The 12,351-nt window shown below is 51.7% G+C and overlaps 1 long non-coding RNA gene across 1 annotated transcript; it reads left to right on the top strand.

Moving 5' to 3' along the window:
* The first annotated feature begins 877 nt into the window (after window positions 1–877).
* On the top strand, window positions 878–11,892 carry LOC146822612 (uncharacterized). The gene is made up of 3 exons (XR_014961807.1): window positions 878–1,145; window positions 1,460–1,518; window positions 11,194–11,892. It is a non-coding gene; the product is annotated as an uncharacterized LOC146822612 (long non-coding RNA).
* The last annotated feature ends 459 nt before the right edge of the window (window positions 11,893–12,351 follow it).

Here is a 12,351-nt window from a genome sequence, read left to right as displayed (position 1 = left end):
CCTTATTTCCCAGTATTGCAGCCAGTGCTCACACATTTGAGTAAGGGTGTGAGATGAGACCGCTCGCGCGTCCTGCGGGGTTATAAATTTACAATCCACAGCATGCCCCTTGGAAGAAGGACATGGAGGGGATTGGGGGATATCAGATAAGAGGGGAGGGATAGATACACAGAGCAATTAAATGACGTGGTTGATCAAGCGATGATGGGGGGCATAGTGCAATGTGGTTGGATGGTACGGGGAGTGATTGACAGGAAGCGGGCAATCCGCCTCTGCCTAACAAATAAAAACGAATGGATCCAACCTTGTGCATAACGTAACTGGTGCGAATGTGATGTGCAATGTAGTTTGTGCTCACATAAAGTGCTCTAAAACCTTCGAGTCTAGTTCGCGCTATAGAAAGCTGCAAAGGCGGTCCCTAAAGTGAAAGAGGACCGCGCTGTAAATAACAAAAAAAAAGTGCTCACTGACTTATGGAGACCGTGGGTGTAACGCCACAAGCAAACGATCCAGTTGGGGTGGGCAGGGCCAAAAGGAGACAGGGCGGTAACAAGGAGGGACTAAAAAGCCTCACTCACAATCCAAAGCCAACGTTTAGCATCAACGATGGCGCAAGCCAATGGAAAGAAGGAGCGGAGCCTAGACTCCACTTCTGATATCTGCTTGATTACAAGAAGCCTTGCAGAGCATGCGCGCTGCAACGCAGGTCTGTGAGACCTAAAAGGGGCCAGTCCTAATGGGAGGTAACAAATGGAGACAAGGCGGTACCAAGCAGTGACTAACAAGCCTATGTATGAATCAGAAGCCAGCATTTACGAAGGTCAATGACACAAAAGAATGAAAAATATGGGCGGGGCTTCCAATGCATACCCTAATGCAGCATGCCTCGCAGAGCATGCACGCTGCTGCCAGGCTCGACCTAAAAAGAGGGTCGCTCCACACTGCAGTGTGGCTCCAGCAGGTGGGCTGTGTGTACCAGCAACTCCCCCCGCTCAACAGGCCTCTTATTCCGCCAGGGAGGTCCCCGGCCATTCGTGGCCTGAAGAGTGCAGCGGAGCTCCAGTAAAATGCTTCTACACGGTTGCAAAGTTGGACATGCCCCCTCAATTTACCGATTTAGAGGCACGATGCACGCAGACTACATGGTAAGTCATGTTGAGAAAAATAATTGCTACTTTGGCTGAGACAGGATTGGGAGTAGCAATTTCAATCCTGATCTGCTTTCCTGTAGTTTGTTTTATTAACCTTGTTAATTGGCAGTGTACAGAAGTGGTGTTTCTTCACAAAAACTTCCATATATAAATGTCTTTAACATATTTCTTATCTGAACGTTTGTACAACTTATAAACCTTCCATTATATACACCTGTGAGTGTGTTCAGGAATCTGTTAAGGACAGAAAAGCCAATGTATGATGTGTTTAATACCACTGTTCTCACAACCTCTCTGCTTTATTTCAGGTGCCTTTATTGCTGGGGTGCCGATTCAACCTGTCCTTGTCCGATTTCCCAACAAAATGGTGAGTCAGCAAGTCCAAATCAGTCTGTGGGTTTCTTAACACGTTGAAGACTTATATTCTTCATTTTTGAGTTTACAGTGGCTATTTTCTATATTTCACAGTTGTCCTAACTGCCTTGTGTGAAATGCTCAGGCTGCAGGTCAGTGCAAGTGTCTTCGAACTAAACAGTGGTGTAAAAGCAGACTAAAGTATCTGTGAAAACTATTGTTTTCAAGCACATGTCCACTCTCCTTTTGGAAGCTGGTTTTCTGGCGCACATTTATACCAGGTCATTGTGCGAAAGGAGGTTCCTGGTAGCAGAACTTGATTTAAATTATAGTGACTCCTTCAGGCACGACATGGGTAAAGCTGTTCTGTGTCATTCTGTAAGTGAAGGCTGAAATAAAAGTTGAAATAGGAAAGATTAAAGGGCGCGTGAATAAAATGCTTGCTCGATTGGGAGTTATTCGGTCTGACTTTCCGTGGAGGGGAGCTGATTCAAGGTGCCAGCCGTGGAGCATGCTAGGGAGCTGGTAATCACCATATGATGTGTTTATTTGAGAATAATGAAAGACCCTCCACATAAACACAGGGATTGGTGGCTTGGGCATGCTACGTTTGTTGTTAAGATAGGCGCATACATCAAATGGGCAAAGTGTCTATATGTAGAGACACCTACCTGGAGAAAGATACAGTGGGTGCATTATTGGTTCTTCACCTAAAGCAAATATTAAAACATAGTAGAAGAAAATAGTACACAAATTCTCCATATAAGAATCGGATGTGAAAGTGCACTTTGAATCTCAGTAATAGTATAAACAAGCATTGGCATAGCCAATAGGTCTCGCCTTTGGGACCTTATAAGTGTTTAGCCATGGGGGCGTGGCTAAGCCAGCCACGATGGCGGTCGTGCATAGCTGAGGCTCCGCACTTGGGCACCTCTCTGCAGCGTTATGGAGCGTCGCAGCGGGTGCTCGGCGGCTCAAAGAGCACCGGACTATGTCTGAATGATGATGCAGTGCAGCGGGACGCCTGATTGTGTCCCGAGCCTCAGGAAAGAGGCTTTACTTGGTTGGACTCGACACCGCCGCAGCCCAGGACCTAAGATGGCGCCGAGACTCCCGTGAACGAGACGGGAACGGTGTGGGGAGAGACGCCGGGGACAGCGGCGCATCGCGTTGTCCCTTCAAGGCTACCTAACCGGGAAGAGCCAGGAGCGGACCCGGGGATACCGAGGCGGGACGCCGCGAGGCGGTGGAACATCGTCGCCCTGGGCGGACCCGCCATCTTGGGTGCAGAGTGTCTGCTGAGAGCCAGAAGTGGATCCGGTAACTGCCAACAAGAGCCCCAGGTACAACCGCTGACCAGCTCCTGGGGAGGCTGAGGGGAAGCGCTGGGACTCTGCGGGAACAACGCGACCTGGGGGTATCTCGATCTTCCCCCACGAAGCCTGCCTGACCCTAAAATGGCCACCGAGAGGACACCGGACCCTCTCCTACACTACCAGTGAGGCCACTGCATTCAGGACTGACACAGTGACGACCTCCTCGGCGGCACCCGGGAGGGTTGGTGCGCTCCCGCCTGTTTCACTCGCCGCCTACCCACAGCGGACTGCCTGAGAGCCCCCTGGGGGCCCCGGGGGACCTTGGTGATCGAGGGGCGCCGGCGTGACAGGCCGCACCAACGCAAGGAGGCAACGAGCCCTACACCCTGAAGGGGGCTTCCCAGACACCGGGCACAGTGGTCACACAGGGAGACAACGTGGACAGAGACTCTGGGGAAGCGTGACGCGAGCCCACGCCCCCCCATCACACACGATCAGGCCTCGTCGACTACACCCTGGGGGACCGTGGGAGACTCGCCTCTGTCGGGGGCTTTCGGAGGGGACTTGATCTACACGGCCGCAGAGAGGATTGCTTCTGAGCCCGGTGGAGTGCGCCCCCGGAGTTCGCGGGCACCGCAAGAGGGTCCCCATCCGCGGCATCGGAGACAGACGTGCTCTTTGAGAGGGTGTTCTGCAGCTGGAGGTGCCGTGCGAGTGGCTCTTAAGATCTGACATCGGTGACTCCTGTGCCCTGCCTGCGGCGTGAGACCCAGCGTACTGGCCCGGGCCGCTGCCCTCCGGTACCGCTCTCGTCATCCTCTACCGCCGCGCCCTTAGCGGACCCCTGGCGCCACTGCGAGCTCCTGAGACCTGGCCGACGACGCCGGCCCATCCACCTCATGTGAAGTCAAGATGGGGAAATCAAGGCCTGCGCCACACTGTACGGTCCCGGAGACAGCCCCGGAGAACATGCCAAAGGCCTCAACCTGGACCCCCGGTACGGCGTCCCCCACGGACCTCTCAATATCGGATAAACTGGATAAGGTCCTGGCCGCCATCGAGTTGTCCCGTCTGTCAATGGAGGAGCGCCTAGGTACCCTGGCGACGGATGTCAACCTTCTCCGTGACGATCACCGTAAATTGGCTGACCGGGTGCGCACAGAGGAACGGACGATAGAGGAAATACAGCCAATGCTGAAAGAACACCAGACGACACTCCAAGGGGTCCTCACCCGTCTAGCTGCAGTGGAGGAGCGCGCAAACGATTTGGAAGGTCGCTCAAGACGCTGCAACATCCTAGTGCTGGGACTACCGGAGGGCATCGGGAAAGGAAACCCCATAGACTATATGGACACATGGCTGAAATCTTTCACCCCGCCCTCAGACCGCACAGCCTTTTTCTCCATAGAGCGAGCGCACAGAGTGCCGGCCCAGAGGCCCCCGCCTGGTGCCGCGCCTCGGCCACTCTTAGCCAAGTTCTTACACTTCCGGGATCGGGACGTGGTACTCCGGGCGGCAAGACTGGCAGCACCAATACGGGTGGAGAACAACCAAATAATGATCTTCCCGGATTATGCCCGAGCAGTACAACAGCAGAGATCCTCCTTCCTGGACGTAAAGCGGAGACTACGAGACAATCAGATTCAATACGCTCTGCTTTTCCCAGCCCGCCTAAAGATCCTCCATAACGGGGCCTCCCTCTTCTTCACATCCGTTGAAGCCGCACAAGACTGGGCAGACCAGCACTGCCCGCGAGCGCCCAACTCTCATCCCCAAAGGGGCTCGCCTCTCAAAACTTTCCGCATTCGGAAACGCCCCAAGAAGGTCCGTAACTCCGAGCCCAGGTCAACGAGTGGCACTCATGACTCGCCCGACCTTGAACAAATAATGCGAGAGAGACGTGAGGCCCTGCAAGCAGCTATCGATCTACGCTCCCCACGACCTTCAGAGCCTATAGACCGACCTCCACATATGTTCTCCTCAGACGGCGAAAATGACAGCGATGGCACCATCTCAGGAGCAGACCTGGCAGCACTCCCCCACGCCACCCCGCAAACCGCGGATGGGCTGTTGGACGGACTGACCTCCCCTACCTCGCCCTGATGTGGCTCGGGCACACAGACTGCCGCACAATATCCTTCTATGTGATGTTCACCTCATGCACCTTGTCTCACACACAGGGGCCGACACCCTGCACAAGACACGCATTGCCCTTTCTACATGCCCTCTCACCGGGTGTCCTCGCACTTGCACGCCGTCACCCCCTATCAGATAGAGCAGTTATCCTCCCTCGTGTTACGGGAGGAAGTTTGGACACACCGTTTCCTAAACGATGAGTCCTATGTATTGGGACAGTTTCCCGCACCCCCATGCGTTGTTCATCTCCCGGTTCAAACATGTCCCACCCTGCCATGGGGCCACATGTCACAGACTGTCCGCTTGGACGCACCCACCACCTGCCTATTCTCCCTGAGCGCGGCGCATCCCTAGGAGACCACCAAAAACCCTGCCCAGCGGGCGCCTGACCCGACCCACACGCAGACCCTACTACTCATGGCGCAGCTGACGAACAACACAAACATTAATATCCTCACGCTCAATGCACGTGGTCTACACACCCCACGTAAGCGCTATGAGATATACGCCTATGCGAAGCGACAGAAAGCGTCCATCCTCTGCCTACAGGAAACCCATCTTAATTCAACTGAAGTGGGCAAGCTACGAGTAAAATGGCACAGACTTATCTGCGCCACAACATACTCCTCGTTTGCCCGGGGGGCACTAATATGGATCCGCCCGGGAACCCCATTCCGGGAACTTAGTCGGGTGGTGGACGACGACGGCAGATTTGCCCTATTGGAGGGACTTTTAGATGGGAGGGCTGTCCTCTTGGGAAGTATATACGCCCCGAATGTCGATCAGGACAAATTCTGGGACCGACTCACAAATTCTCTAGCCCAATTCACGCATGTATCCTGGATACTAGGCGGGGACTATAACTGTATCCTAGACCCGAGATTGGACCGATCGCATTCCCCACTCCCGCATTCCTCTACCTACAGACAAATCGAGCGATTTAAAGCATGGGTCGCACACTGGTCGCTCACGGACGCATGGAGACTCCACCACCCTCCGACCCGCATTTACTCTTTTCACTCCATCCCACACAATCTGCGAGTTAGACTCGACCGGTTCCTATGCACCGCAACACTCTTCCCGCAAATATGCCACTCGGACTATTTGGGCAGAGTCGTTTCAGATCATGATGCACACCTTCTTAGCCTCCAGTGGAGACCCCCACATCCCCCTGTCCCCACATGGCGATTAACACGGGAATGCCTCACAGACCAGATTTTCACACACAAACACCAAAGCAGCATTTCAGATTACTTTATTCATAATGCAGGGACTGCATCATCGACCCTGGTCGTATGGGACGGTTTCAAGGTGGTAGCCCGCGGGGAATGTATCAGGCAGAGGGTCGGGATAAGACGTACCTTGGAGCAAGCCCTAGAGAAGGCGGAACAATGACTGGCCACGGCCACAAAAGCCGCAGATCAGTCGGTGGTGACGGCGACCCAGGTCGCCCAAGCCAAATCGGCATATCAGGAGGCGTGTGTGGATCTTCGACATCACAATTTTAGGTCTTATGCAACCCGAATGCACAAGGACCATGATAAAACGGGCACACTCTTGGCATGGCTCGCCAAACAGGATGCTGAAGTCCGGCCCATCACTGCGATCATAACTTCCCAGGGCACCTTGGTGCAATCCCAGGATGAGATCCTCCAGTCTTTCTACCACCATTACTCGGCGGTCTACACTGCTCCCCCATCTCTTGATCCAGGGGCCGTCGACCACTTCCTAGACCCTCTTTCCCTACCCCGGATGTCTGCTGACGACAGGAAAGGGTTGGATGCAAAGATACAAACCACTGAGATTACAGGCGCGATACGAGCCCTGGCCCATGGTAAGGCCCCAGGCCTGGACGGGTTTCCACTCGAATACTATGCCACCTTTGCCCCTCTGCTGACTCCCCGCTTATCTGCGGTGCTGGACTCGGCACTCAGAGTCGGTGAACTGCCTCGCTCCATGAGATCGTCGGTGATCGTGACTTTCCCGAAACCTGACCGGGATCCCCAACTCCTAGCCTCCTATCGCCCCATCACACTACTTACAGCGGACTGCAAAATCCTGGGGAAAATCTTAGCAGACAGATACTCACAAATCATACGCCCGCTGGTCCATCCTGACCAATGTGGGAAGGAATACTTCTCACAATATCTGGCGCCTCTTTCACATCCAGGACCAACTGGGCGATCGCTTCCCTCGGGCGGCGTGTCTAATTCTGGACCTTGAAAAGGCGTTTGACACCCTAACATGGCAGTTCCTCTTCGCCGTCCTCGGACGGGCAGGACTGGGTCCCACACTCTTAGCCTACACTCGCCTGCTCTACACCGACCTTACATCTCGGGTCCGTCTCGGCCGCTACATCTCCCCGGAATTTGCAATACACAGGGGCACGCGACAAGGTTGCCCCCTCTCACCTTTGTTATTCGCGCTCGCAATGGAACCCTTGGCTATCCGGCTCCGCCAGGACGGGCAAGCCTAGGGTATTCCACTAGCGGACGTTACGCACTGTGTATCCATGTACGCAGATGACCTCCTCATATACCTGCGAGATGTGACGGTGGATCTCACCACACTCGAGACCGCTCTGACGGAGTTCACGGAGGCCTCAGGCTTAAAAGTGAACTGGGACAAGTCGATGGTATACCCCCTCCACTCGGACGCCCCCTCACAGGATGTCTGGATCGGGGACCGGAAAATACATTGGGCGGCAGAGGGTCCCCGATATCTCGGGATACTTTATATCAGTCCCCAGTCGACCTCTACAAGGGTACGGTCCTCCATTGGGTTCTGGCGGAGTCTCCCTCTGGCCCCGATAGGCCGGGTAGCTCTGGCAAAGATGATACTGGTCACGAGGCTTTTATATTATTTCACTAATCTCCCGGTTATCCCGCCTCGCTCCTTCTTCAAGGACTTGGACACACTCCTCAGTTCTTTAATATGGGGTAAAGGACGGCATGGCAAAGCTGAAGTTACCCACGACACAAGGGGGGCTCAGCGCGCCATCATTTGAAGCCTACTTTTTAGCATCGCAGCTCCAGTGGCTCTCATATTGGAAGGCAGACAGATACACACTTGAAACAGGTGCGGCCGCGGGTCACGTGTCCATGCCGGAGCTGCGTCGCCTACTTCTCCCAGGATCCCGCCCTGCGCGAACCTACCCCCTACAAGTAGACATAGCCCGGAAGTGCATTCAGCGTATACATCGCATGGCGCCAGACCGCCCCCCATACACACCATTATTACCATTAGTCGGCTGGCCTAGACGCGAGGGGTTCTTTACATCTGCCATGCTTCAGGAATGGATGTCTAGAGACATCGCCGAGGCGGAGACACTGTTTGAAGGGGGACAACTCCGACCGTACCGACAGCTTATGGACGACTATGACCTACCCCCAGGACAGTTCTTGCTTCACCGCCAACTCCTCGGCTGCTATCGACCATACTCCGACCTCACATTGGGGGAACCTCCCACACACCCAGTTCTCCACACAATCTTGCGAATGGGACCGGGTCGCCATCTCACCACATGGCTATACAAATCGATTAGAGAACTGACACCCCCACTACTGGGATCCCTACGGGCCCTCTGGGAGGAAGAAGCGGGGCGACCATTTCATGATAGCGAGTGGGACAGAGCGATAGAATTCCCCAAAAAGGTCTCCAGGAACGCCCGATTTAAGAACATACAATTTCACATCCTACATAGGGCCTACCTAATGCCAGCGCGCCTTCAACGCTTCTATCCCGACACGACCTTCCTCTGCCCTCGTTGTCAGGCGGGGGATGCAGCCTTTTCCCACATGTTCTGGACCTGCCCAGGCATTCAGGCCTATTGGTCATCTATCCACTCGACGCTCAGGGACCTTACCGGGCTGACTCACCTGACTACCTGGGAGGGCTGCGCACTCGGCATACTCGGGCGAAGGAAACAACACATAATATCAATGCGCTTTGCTTTCCTAGCCCACTTACTGGCCAAACGCTGTATAGCCATGCACTGGCGGGCGCCATCTGGTCCTCCGATCGCGGCATGGGCGGGAGCGGTTCTTAAGTGGGCGGCGGCCAAGGAGGACGCAATCCGGGAGGAAGAAGCCAAAGGTATCCGTAAGGTCCCAATATCCCTAGAATGGGTGCTCCTGTTACACCAATTCAGACAATCCCAGATCCCGGAGATCCCGGTCACCGACTTACATGCTCCTGGCACCACACAGCCTCACACTGTACAGGCTCCCAGGGTAGGAGATTCCCCTCCACAACTGTCCACGCTACCTCTAGACCCGTCGGGTCCATCCTCGCCCGGCAGGAATACTCCACGGCCCTCCACATCAGCCTACACACCCGATACCTCCTAGGCGAATAGCAGCTGCACGGTAGAGTAGGCAATAGCGGACCCACAGTATGCGCCTGACCCCAGCACTAAGAACCCCATGGCACATCCCAGTTCGGTTCTCCCCCCAGTTTCTCTTTTTAACCGGCAAAGACCTGCTATAACACAGACCGCATCCATGCTAGCCAAGATGTAAACGTACTCTCTATATCGACGAAGGTCTACTATGCTACTTATATATTACAGTCATATATGTGAAACATGATGAATGTACATGTATATTATTAAATGCCAATAAAAAATAATTTTCAAAAAACATAAGTGTTTAGCCATGCAACAGTTGCATACCTAAATACTTATAAGGTCCCAAAAACGAGAACCATTGGCTATGCCAAGCGGCCGTGCGGCCGCGAAAGTGATCGCGATCAAACATCAAAGCGGCCGCGAAAGTGAAAGTAATCGCGGTCAAGCGTGGTGCGCGCGCCCGCACATATGCACTGTAGCTCTAGGCTGGCCTGGTAGCACTTTTTGGAGCCCTCTCAATAAGTCTCGCCAGACCAGTGCATGCGCTGGGTCAGGCGAGACTAAAAAAGGGAATGACACCCCATAAGCCACCCCTTCTGAAAAGTAAAAATGACTTTATGCGAGGAAATGGAACTAAAACCCAATACTATCCGTCTATAAAGGGAATACCGATTAAAAAATAAATATGGACCTGAGCCACCTAAAACATTGCTTTGAAAGAACAGTCCATGAACAAAAATAAACAACCACCTGTGCAAGAGTCAGAAAATAAGACATACAACGTGGTAAAATGGTAATGCAACACCCCACGACAATAGGTTTTTAGGAAAAGAAACATGAAGTGTGAGCATAACCCCCATTCAAATTTTAAGAGAAAAGAACATAATACAATAACACATGTGTGTGTCACCTAGACAAAACCACACCAGACCCCAATGTACATGTAATAGACACAATCCAGTGTGCGTGTCACTGTAGATTAGTAGGAGAGATGACACGCTCTGTTTGCCCCAAAGATGGTGTGCGTGCCGGTGTACAGAAAAGGCACAATCTTCTTGGATAAGTTATTGCAGTACATTATCCTGACATGAGAGGTAGCTGCGCGCTAGAATAAATTTGAAAAGCTTGCTGAAAATAACAACAAAAATACAGTGATACACCAGCGACGTCACTTACTCAGCTGGAGCACTCGACGTACATGCTTCCTGTCACCTGGATACAACGCACTTCAACCAGGTTGAGTCCGGTGACTGCTGAGCTTGATGTTGCTTTGAGCAAAGTCGTGCAAGAACGACAGCCTGAACAAACATGAGATGAAGATCAACCGCGTACTTGCCTGTACCCAAAACCCAAAGATGGCGGCATGCAGACAACACTGTGCCGGGTGGCCCAAGGCGCGTCCGAGTAGCAGAGTGTACCACAGCAGCCCAAGGAGCTGCTTAGCAACAAAAATGTAGTTGAAGAGTCTCCTCCCGGGACTGCATAGTAACGGTAGGTGTGTGCGCTACACATGACTTGTGCCACTGTTTTATTTAAAACGCAGCACAGCAGTTAAACACCCATTGATCCGGGCGAGGGAAAAAGAAAATGGGTGTTTAAACCAGGGTTATCCTGCTGGAGCAGGTATAATGTTTGTACCCACTCCATTCTTGCATGTTTTATTAAAATGACTAGGTGATTAATTAACGATTAATAGTTTGAAGTGAAAGTGAACTAATCAACCCTATTAACAGAAGAAATACACGCGGGAAAAGCAATGCCTAAATAATCACGCATTAATGGCTTTGGATGTCGCAAATGGCTAGATAAATGCACACACATATGGGGATTAACATTGTTTTCATTATTTCTATGTATTAATTACGTTTTTGTATTTCCTTTGCTTAAGTTGGCCATTCTAAGATGGTTTCTGTGAGAGTTTGTGTATTCTGACTGACACCCGAGAGGGGAGATGCAAGTGCGCCTGCGCGAGTTTCAGCAGCGGCGAACTGCAGATGACCTGACATCAGTGTACCAAAAGAAGGTCATACCGGGCTGTCTGCCAAAGACCCTGAATGTACCAAATGGATACAAATTCAAAACATTATTCCTTCCAAACTGAACCTATGAAAGGACACTGTTTTCGCCATGGGAACTTTTCTGAAAAGTCGTATCCTGATAAAATCCAATTGGTGAACTCTACATGTCCCCGTGGAGCAAGAAACAATGTTATACATTCCGGGAGAGACACATCCGTCAAATGTTGCAGAATTTCTTAATAAACTGTTGATTTCTTTTCGATATTTGACACAGGACTTAGGTGTGAAATTTTCGTAGTGTTTCAGAATGGACTAGGATGATGTATTCTCGACCAATTAGAGGACCCCAATGTGATTTTTGCAACATGAAGAATGTAAATTTTGGTATAAATAAAGGTAGACCAGAGAGGGCATTAGGCTACTCTTTTCCTGACTACAGAATCCTGAGGTTATGCTGACGGAGAGGACGGTGACTCTATAGATTGGGACTTAGCCGTTTTCAGAGGACCATGTTCTGACTTAGAGGACAACACTTAGCCAGACTAGGTAAATATGAAAGGACGATATTGCTGTGATGATTTTTTTTTTGCAAATCGAATTTAGATAAAGCTTAACAAATTTAAGTAAAGTGTCGGGTGATTCTTTCAGTGCACTGTCTTATTATCAAAATGTTTTATAGTAATTAGGAATGTTTAAACTAAGGCACCTTATAGATTCGATTGACCTCAATTGAGGCAGGTTTGGTCTAGTGTGTAATGCGATAGAGAAATCAGGAAGAGGTATTTTTCCCTTGCTAGGCGTGGATAGGTTGATTTGAATGAATGTTGGTGTTATGGGCCCCACCAGCGTGTGATGTATGTGTGTGCGTGTGACTGTAAAATTATCCTGTTCGCGGAAACCAAGGGGAATAGTAAGACCAGATCTGCAGCAATCCCACTGCAAATCTCCCGCTCCGGCCGCCAATATCAGGACCCATTTGACTAACGTTTTTTCTTCTGCTTGATAAATTTGTTTTCAAACACAAAATG

The sequence above is a fragment of the Triturus cristatus genome, chromosome 5_2 (assembly GCF_964204655.1).
Source record: "Triturus cristatus chromosome 5_2, aTriCri1.1, whole genome shotgun sequence".
Classification (NCBI taxonomy): Eukaryota; Metazoa; Chordata; class Amphibia; order Caudata; family Salamandridae; genus Triturus; species Triturus cristatus.
Note: the sequence above shows the minus strand (reverse complement) of the source record. Positions and strands in the feature narration are given on the sequence as shown.